Source organism: Diuraphis noxia, unplaced genomic scaffold, assembly GCF_037042655.1.
Source record: "Diuraphis noxia isolate RWA-SAM2 unplaced genomic scaffold, SU_Dnox_SAM2 contig0004, whole genome shotgun sequence".
Classification (NCBI taxonomy): Eukaryota; Metazoa; Arthropoda; class Insecta; order Hemiptera; family Aphididae; genus Diuraphis; species Diuraphis noxia.
The window spans coordinates 55,479,501-55,492,180 of NW_028301714.1; the positions used below are offsets into that span (position 1 = coordinate 55,479,501).

At 28.1% G+C, this 12,680-nt stretch overlaps 1 protein-coding gene across 2 annotated transcripts in view; it reads right to left on the reverse strand.

Annotated features, from left to right (window-relative positions):
• LOC107165244 (pickpocket protein 19-like) overlaps nt 1-6,046 on the reverse strand; it is a 28,559-nt gene extending 22,513 nt beyond the window's left edge. The window contains exons 1-2 of one of the 2 annotated variants that reach the window (XM_089226287.1): nt 5,951-6,045; nt 3,099-3,591 (exon numbers count right to left, since the gene is read on the reverse strand). The gene's annotated coding sequence lies outside the window, so the exon portion shown is untranslated. Of the gene's footprint in view, nt 1-3,098; nt 3,592-5,950 lie in introns of both variants that reach the window. The other variant, XM_089226288.1, reaches the window with a different exon arrangement.
• Nucleotides 6,047-12,680: the final 6,634 nt, after the last annotated feature.

The following is a 12,680-nucleotide window of genomic DNA, read 5'->3' on the forward strand; positions in this document are numbered from 1 at the left end:
GGATATTTTACAAAATAATCCAGAGTTAGGGAATCACCTAAAAGATAAATAATAATGAACTTCCATTCTTTATATTTCTTATATAAGATGTGGAACACACACAGCTTTAGGTATCGTAGTACAGGTACCATAAGAAAGTTCCTTTTTTTTTAAAAATATTTATAGCTCGTACGGGCCCAAATATTTCGTGTTTAGGGAAATTTTACACAATGTAGGTAAGTGTGAAAATCGTAATTAGATCACTTGTGACTACTTTATCGTAAATAATACTGTTCGCCATTTTCGCCAAATACAACTCGATGGATATTGGGCGTACGTCGTACCTATTACTCTCTTCGGTTCACGCGATGTCCTCTTGCCACTAATTTCATTACATCGTTATTTTCATTTTGCATGTTTCTAATAATTTCTCACTCACACGAAAACCTACGTCCAAATAAAAACATTGTTTTAATAAACTGTTTTATTTTGAAAATGAATTATTGTAATAAAATGTTTTTGCAAAATATTTCTAAACAAGTTTTTGTTTACTCCTATTGTCAACGGAACATGTACCTATTCAATTAAACGATCGTGAATAATAAGCAAACAATAGCTGGGCAAATACGCCCGAGCAATTTTCCGGTGCTTTATTTCCCATCATAACTGGAACGGTAGAAACAGTACTTGTGTGATTTTGTTTTGTAGTGTCTATAAACAGGGAAAAAGGGTCTGTGACAAACTTTGTAGGATTTAATATTGCATTACAAATAACGATTTCATAGAACGATTCTTGATACATAAAACAATTATGGGAAATTATTATTAATGAGATCCACTTACAAAGATTGAGTGGACTAGAAACGTATAAAACTAATAACAAAATATTAGTATAGAAAATACTTTTTACAATAGTTATTAAACAATAAAACTAAATAGTTGGCCAGGCTATCCAGACATTCACATGGATTACTCGATACATATACAATATATATAATATATTGTGTGTAAAAATTTTTCGACAATTTTACTTTGCCGGGGACTTCAAGAGTGTTCTCAGTATTTCTACTTCTAGACATAACTAGTGCATGTTAATGGCGGTGGTATGAATTATTAATAGTAAAACACTTTCAGTAAGTTTGATATTATTACATATCAATAATACTATTATGATCATTGGGCGGCGTTTTATATAGGCAAATTAGTTACACTTGCGCCGTGAGTTAAATTTTTGCGGCCTCCAAATCTCATCAGTAGCATTGCTCACCTAGTAAGAATATTAAATTATTAACGCATTTCTATATTAAAATACTAAAATATCGTAAGCTAATGAATATAAAAATATTACATTATCGAAGATAATTAAAATTCGCTTCTGAGGTCACACACGCCAAAATATTTTAGGACAACTATTGACAGTTTCTCATTGTACACTGCAGTAGATTACCCATAAGAAATGTTCAAATTATACGTACAGTGTTATCTTATGTATATCATAAAAAGTGGACTAATATTACAATAAGGTCGTTTATTTTATTTTCATTGCCATTTATTGTAAAGCTTCTAAGTCATTCACATGCTGTCTTTTGTTATTTATAAGATATGTAACATAATATTATACGATATTTGAAATATATAACATGATATTAACGATTAAAATACATCATATTACGTACTTAGGTGGAATGAAAATTTAACGAAATTAATCTTTCAGAAGAGAATATTAATTGGCGTGTTCAGCTGGTATCCTCGCAGTATTAAAAAAAAACGAAGCACCGACTATAAAAGGACAAACTCGAGTTCGGTTCCAGATTTCAAAAGCAACACGAGTTGGATCCCGTTACACTTCATGGAGTACATTAGATGGGTCCAAGTATATTTTTTGAGGTACATGAGTTGGGTCCCGGTATATTTTTTGGAGTAAATGAGTTGGGTCCTGGTATATTTTATGCAAAAGTTGGCAAGTTAATAAAAATAATTAACTAAAATAAATTAAAATTAAAGTTAAGATATAAAATAAAATAAACCTAACTCAGTAAAAAATGTTACTAATTTTTTTTCCAAGTCATAGTAATATTCATAATTATAAATTGCATGAGTATTTTGGTTTGTATAAACATTTACCAAGTTAAACTTTACTGCTGTAAACATAAAACTTAAAATTATTATTATAGGACATAGGTACTACATTATTACTATTTACTAGAAAGTTATAAGCCACATCTATACATAAAAACATCGATACAATAATGATAATCAACTATAAAAAGCTTCAGTTAAAACAATACACAATTTAACTGAATAAGTTTATAAGTTAAAAACAAAAATAACTAACTAGTTAAGTTAAAAAGTAAAAAAAAATAAATAACTTTTTAACAAGTTAATGCTCACCATTGATTTTATGAAGTACATGAGTTGAGACTAGCCTAGTTGCGTCATATATATATATACATTATTAGATGGACATCGTCTATCATCGATTGCATCGTGTTATATGTCTTATTAAAATAATATACAATATATTCAGTGCCGGTCGCACACGCCTTCCACCGGCACTGACAATATTACCGTGGACCCAATTCGAGTATTATCAAATAATACCGCGGACCCAACTCGTGTTTTTTTTAAGGGATCAAATATCTCGGGACCCAACTCGCGTTTTCCAGTATAAAATACTTCTGAGATTCTAACTCGTTCACGGGCGTTTTAAATGTTTTATAAAATTATAATTTATTTTTTATTCGTAAATATTCAAAAAATATTATTAAATTTTACTATAAGTTATACCTTACAACCATTTTATTTAACAGTAATGACAGAAATACAGTATCATGATAGTGCTTAAATTGGTCAAACAAAAAAAATACAGAATGCCAAGATGTAGAATAACTATAATTTTACTAATTTTTAATACCAAATTGAAATTTTTTTCAAGCGTATTAATATTTGTTTTGTCTTTACTAAAATATATAATATAACGTAAAAAATTATTTGTGTATGCATAAAATATTGCATATTTTGTATCATTTTATAAAAAAAGAAAATTTAAAAAGTATTTTCTCGATGTTCCAATATTAGTTATCGAGAATTCTACGTCTAGAACCGTGAAAATCACCTACCTACGTATCATATTGACACGAATATTATAAAGGTCTTTTTGCTGTTGGTCTATCTGAAATCCATTCAACAATTTCTTTTGTTACACTCATTGCTATTATGGTCATCATCATTCATCGTTACTTTATCTGCTTATCTATCTATATAGTATATACATAGTCAGTAGTCACATAGAAGGCATTGTTTATGTGTGTGTTGGTCGGATTAAACCAGCTGTCTCGTGTCGTGCACGAACGTGGGCATGTTAACTATGGTTACAACTGGTTAACCAATATGATTACAACTTACATCTAGTAACCGATATGGTTTAAAAACTAAGATGTAGTCAATTATTGTTATACTTAATGAGGTAAAACAATAACGTCAAATTAAAATGTGATTTGATCGATTCGACACGAATGTAGCTATGAACCAGGAGATCCACAGCTCAGTCAATCGCACTAATGATTCTGAAATTTGGATCGCACATAAGTAATCCAATAGAGATCCATAAATCTGAAATTCAAAGACAATTGTTTTCATTTTTTATTTTAAAAAGCTTTTCACGCAGGGATTTGTTGACTCACAAAAAAACGAATAATTTTTTTGTTCATAAGTATGAGGTTGCCACCTTGTCAGTGATTACAACAAATAAAACAGTGAAGTAGGGGTCAATCCATGTGACCCTTAGACATTTTATTTGTCACCAGTGACGTCATGCGGGGTTCACTATCAGTAGTTATCAACTAGGTATTATAATAGTAATATAATATTATGATGGACGGCTATAAATAATAATAATAATATAATTATGTTACACTCGATAATGACACAATAATTTGCTATTGAATACGAGTATCGAATTATAGGTATAAGTATAAATGTAATGACCAAAATTTCAGATGAATTAATTACCGATCTCTGTGCTATACAATATGATAATATTATAATTTCCTTCAAATTTAAAACACCTCATCCGGTCGACCTTAAAAATTCCTCCATATATCGTTTACAAAATCAAAATTACTATACTGTTCGCCGTTTGGGTTATTTCACTTTAATGATGTGTTCCATAACAAGATCGGGTACACGTTTCTCATTATATTAAAAAATATGCATTATATAATCTAAACCTGTTATAATCTTTTAGATTAACGCTGCAATGATAAACTTGAACGGAAAAATGAAATTCTTGGCGCGATTCCAAGAATATCGGCTTATTTCCGGACTTGCCTATAGGTTAGGGTATGTCGCGGTTTCGTACAATATTTCGCATTAGTAAAATACAATAATAATATTCAATAAGTTAATATAGTCGAATAAACACGCCAGCATAAATTTTCACAATATCATTTGACCTAACCGATATGTCTACTCCGCATCGGCAACGATGGCGCTTTGTTATCGCAATAATGACGGACCAACAGTATATGAATCATATTACAATGAGTAATAATAAATAGTAATATCTTAACACCGACATCCGGACGTTTATCAGTATAAAATTAATATGTAATAATTAATTCGTTTCATCGATACATCGTATTTGTAATGAAAAATCAATAACGCGATTAGCTTGTTTGACATTTTGAATTTGTTTGCGTTACGTATTACGAACAACCGTACAATTGCCTATAAGGACATATTCACTATACCAGCGTTAATTAAACTTTTTTATCCGTGGAACCCCTACTTTTTTTTAGCTTTTACCTTTTTTAAGGATTATTTGCAAATGAATTATAATATTAAGTAGAAGTATAGATTATTAAATATAGAGTTAGCTGATAGATTATTCCATATGACTTATACATTATTATTTAATATATAAGTAATTTTCTTGAACATTTAAAAAAAATAATTCAAGCTTCGTGGAACCCTGAAATAATCTACGCAGAACCCCAGGGTTCCGTGGAACACAGTTTAAGAAACGCTGCACTATACCTATTAATTTATTATAAGCTCGCTACACTGTTTCCATAGAAACCACCGACCAATGTTTTTTATAGATATTTTCAATTTAACATGTTATTATTTTAAAAGTTAAATTCATACTACTGTTTATTAATTACTTGAATCATGTATGTATATAAAATTCACAAATCGAAATTCTATAGAACTGGTGAGGTATCCTATTAACTCTCTGGCTCCTTACTTAGGTACCTATAATTTGTGAGCGAAAAGTGCTTATGTGCATACTGCATATATATGTTCACAACTTAATAATTTTTAAAAACCGGTGTTTTAAAAGTCCAGTGGTGTATCTATAGATATTAATAACAATATTGAGATGGGGGTTATTTGATATCCCAAATAGTTTGATGTGCAGTAGTGAGTAGATCCAACCCAAATCACGAGTGGAGAATGTTTCTGGACCCGACGTTAGGTTAACTAATTATAATCATGACTTACAGTCTACAGATTACTTAAACATGTTTTACAGAACCGAAATTGGAGACAAATTGAAGGGTCCAATGCAACAACCGGGTATGTCCACTTATGGAAATTGTTCAGGAGAAGAAAAAAACATTTAAATTCTTTAACATACACTTTATGTTTATATAGAAAACATTTAGCATTCCTTATTCTTTATTGATATTATGTATTCAAATTATAATTATATTAACACAAAAAATGTTATGACCTATAAATAAGATACATTTATGGACTTACCAGGTTTCTTGCTCTGAAATTTGGTTTTTTTCATTTTTAGTAAGATATACAATTTATTATATCGTTAATATGTGTGGTATTTTTTATATTTATTTTGAAAAAATATAGCATTCATTATTATGAATCAATAATATGAATTAAAATTACAATTATAATAACACAAAAAAAGTTATGACCTTATAATAGGATAAATGTATGGACTTACCAGGTTCTTGCTCATAAAATTGATTTTTATCATTTATCAGTATAACCAACATAATTAATTTCGGAGCAAAAACCTTGTATGTCCGGACATACCAGGTTCTTGCTCTGAAATGAAATAACCTGGTAAGTCCATTTTGCTTATATCTCCGTAACTAATAATCGGACATACCGGTTTGTTACACCGAATTGTATAGATTTATTTCCTCATAAAGAAACCACGATAAAAATTTTTTTTGAAAAAGTGGACATACCAGGTTGTTGCACTGGACCCTTCAATTTAATATGTATGCAATAATTATAAACTTATTCTAATCATCTAAATAGTATTAAAACACCGTTTTGTAAATTATTAAGTACCTACCTATATAATAACGATGAAGCATAGATGTTTTTAGTATTTTAATGTCTATTTTCTATTTCAAATATCATTATTACTACTGCTTAAAATATTAAAAACATTTTTATTTATATTGAAATAATCGAGATATAATAATATATAAAATTAGAATCTCATAACATTTTAAAGCAAAATGTGAACACATTAAAATCTAAAATTTCTTTCCTTCATCTAAATTTTAAAGATGTGATAACATTTTTTTATTGATTTCATAATATGCGATGTGACTAAGTCACATTAGTGAACCATACATATTGTTAATAAGAATTCAATTAGTTATGATCTAGAAGCGGATATGTAATAATACCAATAGGTAGCCTGGATATGGACAATATAATACATCGAATATATCATAGTATTATACACATTATTATGATATATATTATGCTACATACATTTTAAATCATATTGTAGTGTTGGCATTAGACGGATAATACAATATGTCAAGTTAAATTTAATTCTTATACCATTTAAACATATGTTTTGGAAGTTTTTTGGTGAATTGGGAGGGAGCTAACTTCACGCAGTCTTGTTTGATGTTTCGTTAAAGTAATAAAAAAAAAGAAAAATATTTTAAATAATAATCTCGAAACATTTAGAGGAAACAATCGTTAGTGCTCGTGTACATTGACACATGACACCTGCAGTGTCTATAATAATTAGCGTCAATATTGGTAAATATTATTATTATGTTATTTTCTCGGGTCTTCGGGATATCGCGTACGGCTGAAATCGAAGGTGATTGATAATTTTTTTCGTGAAATTTACCACAACAACATTATAATAAAAAACCGACGTTTCCGCTTAAACGTATTATTCGCGTAGTATGGCAGATAAACATCCGTAATTCAGATCGTTGACAGCCACTTCTATTGTCGACTAACGCATTGTAATAATATATTATGTTATAAAAGTTTACTATTTATGTCACGTTGACTTCATGTCTTATCGTAAAACGCCGCAATAATATACGGGACATTTGCAGACACACTATACTGCAATTGCGTCTGATGAGTTTAAGTATTTACACCTTAAAATAATATGTGTTACCAAACTATGTGCAGAACGATTCTTTCGACCACTGTGAACATTGGTACGTCATAATAATTATTAAAATGTAATCTCTGCGATTTTCGTGGTTGTAGAACACTGTTGCAGCTGTGAATTTTATAGAACGTGTTTGCAATTCTATGCATAATTCGTACAGACGAATGACTGTTGCCTCCTAAAAAATAATAAACGCAAACGATTTTAAAAATTATGTTCCTCCATAGATCTCAGCCGAATTGATAGTTATATGTATTTAGAATACATACACTTATTAGCAACAACTTACTAGGTATATTTTATAAAAATAAAATGCGAAGAAAAATGACATTATTGTAAAATAGAATCCGAAGAAATTGAAAAATTAGTTTTCACAACAATTTGATTTTTGAAGATTAGTGCACTGCAATTATTTTTGACATCTTTTATAATATACGTTACAACTTTGCGAACACATCATTATTATGTCATTGTTTTTTATTTTATTTTTTAAAATACATGTGTGTATTACAAAGCTGAATCTTGTATATTGTATTAATCTCCTGTTCACATAATCTCATTGTAAAAATGAAATATTGTGAATTTTCTCTAAGAAATCTAAGAAAAAGCTACAATCATGTATGACATTAATGAGTATAATAATATAGGTAATTATGGCAAACGCTTAACATTTTGCTACGTATTTGAAAAACAAATCAATATTTTGAAGTAATACAATTTACCCGATGGTTATAATTATAATCGAATGAAATTCACGTTAATTCTCAGTCTGACATAAAAAAATATGTTTAGTAAGTACCCAACTACGTAGTTGCCAGAAGTGAGTAATACACTACGGCACAACCCCATCCGATAATATTATGTTGAATGTTGATGTTGCATACTTACTTGAAAGTTAAAACCCACGGTGCAATGCTACACGCATTTTAATATCTCGGACACTGAAGAGCTCTCATCAGAAGATGAAGAATAACAATACTATTAATATTAAACTCATAAAGTTATAACTTTGAACTAATATCATTACTATCATCAATATAAATGTAAATATTAAATTATGATTGTAAATGTAATTGTAATAGCACCTAATGTGCTAAAACATTTAAAAAAATTAATATATGAAAAACAAATTTATTGCATTATGATGCTCGACGGCTATTACAACTAGAATAAAATTTGCGTTCGTCCCCATTCTGACGTAATGGTGTGGGAGTATTTATATGAGCTGATGTCGTAGATTCGTACAGAACCATACGATATCAATCATAATATTATAATTAAATATAATATGTCCGTTGTAACCAATATCTATTATTAAAGCCTTATAATAATTATTAAAATATTAATTATAATAATAATCATTATATATGAATGTAGGCATGTATAGCGAGTGTTCAACATTCGACGATTTGTTTTCTCCTTACCATATGCATAACCAACCTAATATTCCTATACATTTGGAATCGAGAATAACTGGTTAAGAGCCAATATATCCGCATAGTTACCGTCATTTCAAGTTATAGCGCTGTATTATACACAAACAAGGACGATTATTATTATATTAATGTCCAAGACTGCATATTATTACTACATTATATTATTTGCTCACAACAGAGTCTCATTCAACATCCAAATCACGACACCGGCACACCGCCTATACATAATACAATGATAAATAATAATAACAATATTATGCACATTGTGTACGATTCGTAGATTATTTTTTCTTTCATTATATGTATCGACGCAACAGTCGACAAATGAACTGATTGATTAATCGAAAAATCGATGCTAAAATCATGTTTTTCCGGTGCCACCATTTTTTTTTTTTTTTGTCAAAAAATAAATAAACAACAGGTTTACATATAAAAGTAAATCTTATTATTTAAATGTTGGTTTAATAATATTAGTACACAACTTAATAATATAGAATAAAATTAACAAATTGTACTTGCTGTTCAAAATCCCATTAAAAAAATAATTTCATTAAATGATTATCCAAGCTCTGCGAAAAAAAATATATGCAAATTTCGATAATGCAGATAACATTAAAGTGATAAATACTTAAATTTGTATATTGTATCGTAATTGACCAAAAAAAATTAAGAATATTATAGGTTAGTTTATCAGCTATAAGATAGATTATTGCAATTTTTTCTGGTAAGGAGGAGGCCGATCTATTATCTATATGAAATAAAAACATTATTAAATCGAGACAAATGACGACTACACCAGTGATGACTGTTTATATAATATAAATAAATATATTATATCCCATCCAAAGCACCAAAACAACATACTTGGTCGTCACTCGTTTGTCGTGAGAAACATAATATATATCCTCGTATGTAAATTTACGTAGAAGTGACTAACTCTCAAAAATATCTTTCACGTTACATATTATTATGATTTATGTCGTTGTATAATATATATATGACACAATAAATATTTTAAATGTATCACGCGTGACACGAATAGTATTATCATCTGATATGGTTTTGCGTTGATAGTTTGAAACATAGTACCTATACATAGTCATTATATATTACAATATAATCATACATTGTACATATTACATATACATTATATATATATATTATAACTATGATATAGATTTTAAACATTTATTTTACATTCAATAAATTCTTAAAATTCCACTGATTTGTTCACATCTCATATTTAAAAAAAATATCTAGATAACAACTTTTATGTATCTTTATCTCAAAATGATAAGTTAAAAATTAGATGTATATGATTTTGATGTAAAACAAATGTATATAACACCTTTTTAAAATAAATTCTTGATATGGGGTATTTCTTAAATTATTTCTAGTTTTGTTTAATAATTACAATTAAAATAAATAATATTAATTAGTTTCTTTTAGGTAAATTCAAATTTTTTTTTTTTTTGTATAAAACATCAAAAAACACGATGTGAGTAAGAATTTTTCCATTTTTGTCAAAGGTATAAAAATATTTTTATCAAATAGTCAATAGATAGTAGCTAGTAGCTAGGTATACATGAATACTACAGCTGATCTTTGACACACATTGTAACTGCACATCGTACATAAAGTCATGTTGGCGTGTATCTATAGCGATTATGTGATACTAGAAATATTCCTCAACAAGCGTTCACGAGAACTTGGAATATTATTCAACAAACGTTCGAGGAAACAAAGAATATTTCGAAAATATCCCTCTATACTCTATAGTTCTTTAAAATATTCCTTCAAAAACAAAAAAATTATTTAAAGGAATACAGTAGGTATAGTACCTACTTACTAAGAAAATTATATTTTATTTCACATGAATTTAAAATTTAAATTTTACACGGACTACTGACATTTAAATGTATATACAACATGAATTAGAAGGGAAAATATATATCTTATGACTTATAGGAATTGTAAAAGTCTTTTTTTTTTTTAAATTATAAAATTAAATTATTTTATGCGTAAAAACAGTGATTCGAATAATTTTGAAGTTAAATTAAGTTATTAAACATAATATGAACAATATGTAAACAAAATAATTATAATTTTCCATATGCATTCAAGAGAATTTGGACATAATCACTACGAATATTATACACAAAAAATAAGCACTGATAAAAATGTGCATACGACACGTATTCATACAAATGATACGAATCTTCCCCTCTCAGCTATGCGTGGCTGTCAAATACATTGCCTAGGTACTAAAATATCTGCTAACTAACTACTTAGGTAAATTATTCGGTTACCCTCCAGCCCACAATGATAATAATAAAATCGATATTAAAACACTGCAAAACAAACCAATCGCTTTGTACATAGTTAATATCATTGAGTATAAGTTTTAGACGTTTTAGTATTCCATTAATTAATTAATTAAGTGCACTGTTCAAGGCTATCGGCATCGATTTAAAATAATACGATACAGTCAAACTTAATTTGGATTAAATTATTAGTACGTATTTTTTCTTGTTTTTATTAGCCGGGCTATAATATTATATAAATTAATTAAAATAAGTAATTAATATCTTAGTTTATAGAGAATATAAATTCTTATAAGACGTTATTTATATAAATATATAAAACTAGAAAAAAAACTATTTTATTGAAAAACATAAATAAATAAACAGCATTGCAATTATTATACAAAACCAAAGTTTAGTATTCTCGATGTAGTTCCTCGACGGATAATAGCATTTACATATATATATATATAACTTTTCCATTAATTTTATTTGACCTCAAGTTCATCGCTACCGGCTAGTGCAGCTGACAACCATCCCTTGAGAACTCTCTGTTCCTTTTCGGAAGCATTTACAAAAAAAAACAAGTTTTGCTGTGATATTGTTACATTGTGTTTTGTTTGTATGATATTTCATGCATTGTATTCGCTTAATATTTGCATGACAGTTCATGATTGGGAATCAAATCAGTTTTTGTTATTTATTTTGTGTTCGTGATTTAAGTTTTTATTTCTATAACTTTATTTTATGTTTTGAAATTAGAGGTTTTAAATTAAGTATTATTAATCGTCAAGCTATACTTTTCTATACTTTGGTTGAGCTTATAATAACTTTTTAGTTAATAATTGATTGTTTGCATTCTACCCCATAATCAAAATGTTAATAAATTTATAATTTACATAATAATTACAATACATTTTGAGTTTTATGTACTTTTATATCGGAGTAAAATTCATCAATATAATATTTACTAATCACGAATCACTATCAAAATGATAAATACAAATTGGTTATATTATTGGATTACGGTTAAAATAACATTAAAACAAAATGTACGACTGTACGTTTATACAAACGCACTCCTTATAACCAACAATATTATACTTTGTGAGTGCCAATACGCAGCGAAAATACTCGGAAAAAAGTTTCATACTATTTAAAAAAAAAACTACTGGTATAAAATTATCCAACCATAATAAGCCTATGGAGGCATGTAATAAATTTAATGATTTTGTTTTTCCATTCAACCATTGCAACCATTGTATGGGATACCAGGCATATTATTGTTTTTATAAAATCAGTATAGGTACCCATAATATTTTATTTCAATAAAAGGTTCCACCATTGAATAAATTTTATTATGTTGTAGTTCAGTAAAAACAAAAAAACCAGTTTAAAAAAAATAGATTACAAAATTATACAATAGCATCTTCTATGGTATGAAAGTAAATCTAGGTGGTAACTTGGGAGGATTGGAGTAAGTTTAAAAAAATGTCAATGGTCTTCAAAAACCATAGGAAAAACAAACAAAAAAATGAGGAAAAATTG